The sequence below is a fragment of the Triticum aestivum genome, chromosome 6A (assembly GCF_018294505.1).
Source record: "Triticum aestivum cultivar Chinese Spring chromosome 6A, IWGSC CS RefSeq v2.1, whole genome shotgun sequence".
Lineage (NCBI taxonomy): Eukaryota > Viridiplantae > Streptophyta > Magnoliopsida > Poales > Poaceae > Triticum > Triticum aestivum.
The window spans coordinates 412,764,780-412,770,779 of NC_057809.1; positions in this window are offsets into that span (position 1 = coordinate 412,764,780).

Genomic DNA, 6,000 nt, shown 5'->3' on the forward strand with positions numbered 1-6,000 from the left:
AAACTCGTAACTCAAATATTTTACTTCTGCGATTATATCATAGAAACTTTTATTTTTGTTACGATGATTCTCCACTTCACTCTGAAATTCTTTGAACTTTTCAAATGTTTCAGACTTGTGTTTCATCAAGTAGATATACTCATATCTGCTCAAATCATCTGTGAAGATCAGAAAATAAGGATACCTGCCGCGAGCCTCAATATTCATCGGACCACATACATCAATATGTATGATTTCCAACAATTCTATTGCTCGTTCCATTGTTCTGGAGAACGGAGTCTTAGTCATCTTGTCCATGAGGCATGGTTCGCAAGCATCAACTGATTCATAATCATGTGATTCCAAAAGCCAATCGGCATGGATTTTCTTCATGCGCTTTACACCAATATAACCTAAACGACAGTGCCACAAATAAGTTGCACTGTCATTATTAACTTTGTATCTTTTGGCTTCAATATTATGAAAATGTGTATCACCACGATCGAGATCCAATAAACCATTTTCATTGGGTGTATGACCATAGAAGGTTTTATTCATGTAAATAGAACAACAATTATTCTCTAACTTACATGAATAACCGTATTGCAATAAACATGATGCAATCATATTCATGCTCAACGCAAACACTAAATAACATTTATTTTAGGTTTAACACTAATCCCGAAAGTATAGGGAGTGTGCGATGATGATCATATCAATCTTGGAACCATTTCCAATACACATCGTCACTTCACCCTTAACTAGTCTCTGTTCATTCTGCAACTCCCGTTTCGAGTTACTATTCTTAGCAACTGAACTAGTATCAAATACTGAGGGGTTGCTATAAACACTAGTAAAGTACACATCAATAACATGTATATCAAATATACATATGTTCACTTTGCCATCCTTCTTATCCGCCAATTACTTGGGGTAGTTCCGCTTCCAGTGACCAGTCCCTTTGCAGTAGAAGCACTCAGTTTCAGGCTTAGGTCCATACTTGGGTTTTTTCACTTGAGCAGCAACTTGCTTGCCATTCTTCTTGAAGTTCCCCTTTATTCCCTTTGTCCCTTTACTTGAAACTAGTGGTTTTGTTTACCATCAACGCTTGATGCTTTTCTTGATTTCTACCTTCGTCGATTTCAGCATCACAAAGAGCTTAGGAATCATTTCCGTTATCCCTTGCATATTATAGTTCATCATGAAGTTCTACTAACTTGGTGATGGTGACTAGAGAATTCTGTCAATCACTATTTTATCTAGAAGATTAACTCCCACTTGATTCAAGCAATTGTAGTACCCAGACAATCTGAGCACATGCTCACTGCTTGAGCTATTCTCCTCCATCTTTTAGCTATAGAACTTGTTGGAGACTTCATATCTCTCAACTCGAGTATTTGCTTGAAATATTAACTTCAACTCCTGGAACATGTCATATGGTGCATGGTGCACTAAACTATCAAGTAGTCATCATATTGAGCTAGCCAGACGTTCAAAACGTCTGCATCTGCTCGTGCAATAGGTCTGTCACCTAGCGGTGCATCAAGGACATAATTCTTCTGTGGAGCAATGAGGATAATTCTCAGATCACAGATCCAATCCGCATCATTGCTACTAACATTTTTCAACTTAGTTTTCTCTAGGAACATATATAAAAAAACAAACGGGGAGCAACATCGCGAGCTATTGATATACAACATAGATATGCTAATACTACCAGGACTAAGCTCATGATAAATTGAAGTTCAATTAATCATATTAGTTAAGAACTCCCACTTAGATAGATATCCCTCTAATCATCTAAGTGATCACGTGATCCAAATCAACTAAACCATAACCGATCATCACGTGAAATGGAGTAGTTTTCAATGGTGAACATCACTATGTTGATCATATCTACTATATGATTCACGCTCGACCTTTCGGTCTTAGTGTTCCCAGGCCATATTTGCATATGCTAGGCTCGTCAAGTTTAACCTGAGTATTCTGCGTGTGCAAAATTGGCTTGCACCCGTTGTAGATGGATGTAGAGCTTATCACACCCGATCATCACGTGGTGTCTGGGCACGACGAACTTTGGCAACAGTGCATACTCAGGGAGAACACTTTTTATCTTGAAATTTAGTGAGAGATCATCTTATAATGCTACCGTCAATAAAAGCAAGATAAGATGCATAAAAGATAAACATCACATGCAATCCAATATAAGTGATATGATATGGCCATCATTATCTTGTGCTTGTGATCTCCATCTCCGAAGCACCGTCATGATCACCATCGTCACCTGTGTGACACCTCGATTTCCATCGTAGCATTGTTGTCGTCTCACCAATCTTATGCTTCCACGACTATCGCTACCTCTTAGTGATAAAGTAAAGCATTACAGGGCGATTGCATTGCATACAATAAAGTGACAACCATATGGCTCCTGCCAGTTGCCGATGACTAGGTTATAAACCATGATCATCTCATACAATAAAATTTAGCATCATGTCTTGACAATAACACATCACAACATGCCCTGCAAAAACAATTTAGATGCCCTCTACTTTGTTGTTGCAAGTTCTACGTGGCTGCTACGGGCTTAGCAAGAACCGTTCTTACCTACGCATCAAAACCACAATGATAGTTTGTCAATTTTGTGTTGTTTTAACCTTCGCAAGGACTGGGCGTAGCCACACTCGGTTCAACTAAAGTTGGAGAAATTGACACCCGCCAGCCACCTGTGTGCAAACCACGTCGGTAGAACCAGTCTCGCGTAAGCATACGCGTAATGTCGGTCCGGGCTGCTTCATCCAACAATACCGCCGAACCAAAGTGTGACATGCTGGTAAGCAGTATGACTTATATCGCCCACAACTCACTTGTGTTCTAGTCGTGCATATTACATCAACGCATAAAACCTGGCTCTGATACCACTCTTGGGGAACGTAGTAATTTTTAAAAAAATTCCTACGCACACTCAAGATCATGGTGATGCATAGCAACGAGAGGGGAGAGTGTGTCCACGTACCCTCGTAGACCGAAAGCGGAAGCGTTAGCACAACGTGGTTGATGTAGTCGTACGTCTTCACTATCCGACCGATCAAGTACCAAACGCACGGCACCTCCGAGTTCTGCACACGTTCAACTCGATGACGTCCCTCGAACTCCGATCCAGCCGAGTGTTGAGGGAGAGTTTCGTCAGCATGACGGTGTGGTGACGATGATGATGTTCTACCGACGCAGGGCTTCGCCTAAGCACCGCTACGATATGATCGAGATGGATTATGGTGGATGGGGGCACCGCACACGGCTAAGAGATGAAGAGATCAATTGTTGTGTCTTTGGGGTGCCCCCTGCCCGCGTATATAAAGAAGAGGAGGAGGGGGAGGGCTGGCCCTCTCTATGGTGCGCCCTAGGGGAGTCCTACTCCCACCGGGAGTAGGATTCCCCCTTTCCTAGTAGAACTAGGAGCCCTTCCAAGTAGTAGGAGTAGGAGGGAAGGAAAGGGAAGGGAAAAGGAGAAGGAACGAAGGGGGCGCCCCCCCTCCCTAGTCCAATTTGGACCAGCCCATGGGGAGGGGTGCGGGCACCATTTGAGGCCTTTCTCTCCTTTCCCGTATGGCCCATTAAGGCCCAATATGAATTCCCGTAACTCCCCGGTACTCCCGAAAATACCCGAATCACTCGGAACCTTTCCGATGTCCGAATATAGTTGTCCAATATATCGATCTTTATGTCTCGACCATTTCGAGACTCCTCGTCATGTCCCCGATATCATCCGGGACTCCAAACTCCTTCAGTACATCAGAACACATAAACTCATAATATAACCGCCATCGAACTTTAAGCGTGTGGACCCTAAGGGTTCGAGAACTATGTAGACATGACCGAGACACGTCTCCGGTCAATAACCAATAGCGGAACCTGGATGCTCATATTTGCTCCCACATATTCTACGAAGATCTTTATCGGTCAGACGGCATAACTACATACATTGTTCCCTTTGTCATCGGTATGTTACTTGCCCGAGATTCGATCGTCGGTATCTCAATACCTAGTTCAATCTCGTTACCGGCAAGTCTCTTTACTCGTTCCATAATACATCATCCAGCAACCAACTCATTAGTTGCAATGCTTGCAAGGCTTATAGTGATGTGTATTACCGAGTGGGCCCAGAGATACCTCTCTGACAATCGGAGTGACAAATCCTAATCTCGAAATACGCCAACCCAACAAGTACCTTCGGAGACACCTGTAGAGCACCTTTATAATCACAGTTACGTTGTGATGTTTGGTGGCACATAAAGTGTTCCTCCGGTAAACAGGAGTTGCATAATCTCATAGTCATAGGAACATGTATAAGTCATGAAGAAAGCAATAGCAACAAATTAAACGATCAAGTGCTAAGCTAACGGAATGGGTCAAGTCAATCACATCATTCTCCTAATGATGTGATCCCGTTAATCAAATGACAACTCATGTCTATGCTTTGGAAACATAACCATCTTTGATCAACGAGCTAGTCAAGTAGAGGCATACTAGTGACACTCTGTTTGTCTATGTATTCACACAAGTATTATGTTTCCGGTTAATACAATTCTAGCATGAATAATAAAAATTGATCATGATATAAGGAAATAAATAATAACTTTATTATTGCCTCTAGGGCATATTTCCTTCATTGTTGATGAAGATGGGCCGTACAGCCTGCTGCCTTAGCCACGCAGCGGGCCGCAGGCAGCCAAGTCTAGGGACCCCTGTTCCCAGGACACTGACAGTAGCCCTCGGGCCCAAGGTGCACTCGGGCTTGGCTTTGCGGCGAAGCCAAGGGCCAAGTACGGAGCACCGCGGGCCCCAAAAGCCTGCGGCCTCGGTTGACGCGTGGTGGCTGATTGGACGTGGGCGTCTCCACTTCCCCACGCTGCCCTTGAATCCGCCTGGCTATGCGGCCCCGCTTCTTACTTAGTTATTCTTCCTTCGCCGCGCCTGGCTCTTCCAATCTCCCTTCTTCCTCGAGGCCTTGCTTCATCCTCCCAATCTGATTGTGTTCCGCCTGCTTCTCCGCCATGGCGCCGAAACAAGCCGAGAAGGGGAAGAAACCTCTGTCATCGCCAATTGCGCCTCCATCCTTCGAGCCGGCGCTCGGCCGATCCCGGGTGCTCAACGACGAGGCCATGGACAAGGTGCGCCCCATGCTTGCCTCCAGTTTCAACGAGTGGGGAGCGACGATAGATTGTCCCGTGTCTCGCACTCTCATGGCTCAGGCGGTCACCGAGGTTCCGATCTTCATTGAGGCCATCTGGGCAGGCCTGATTCTTCCCTTCTCTGCTTTCTTCAACGCGGTGCTCGAGCACTATCAGATCCACATGCTCCATCTCGCCCCTCAATATGTGACCCTTCTTGCTGTCTTTGCCTTCTTGTGCAAGGCCATGGTGGGCATCGCTCCTTCCATGGCACTCTTCCGCCACTTCTTCTCGCTGCATCTCATCGGTCCCCGGCAGAGCTCGGGGTGCATGGGCTTCCAGGCCGTGGCTGTGACGGCAGGCGCAGGGATCGACTTTGAGCTTCCTTCATCCATGAGCGAGTTCCGTACTCGATGGGTGTTTGTTGACGCCGGTGTGCTCAACCCTCTGCTCCAAGCTCCGGTGGGGCCTGCTATTCCAAACTCCAGCTTGGGTCATCAGAAGCTCACGAGCCCCTGCCTTGCCCCCGTCTGGGCCAGGCTGAGGTGGTTGAAGGACCTCAGCATGACTGCGCCCATGGTGGTGAGGGAATTTGTCAGGCGTTGAGTCGCTCCACTTCAGCATCACTCCTGCCCGATGTGGGACTTGCTCCGCAGCCAGGACAACATGAGGTTTCAGGAGGAGGGGCCTCCTCTTGCAGCGCGGCAAACAGTGCTCACGGCCCTATCAGGTGTCCCTCTGCCGGATGAGATGCCCAGGAACAGCTGCCTATTGTACCGCTGCGAGAACAAAGTCACATTTTCCGTGAACACGCCTTCCTTTGATGAGTGGGGGCTGCGCCTAGTCGGCTTGA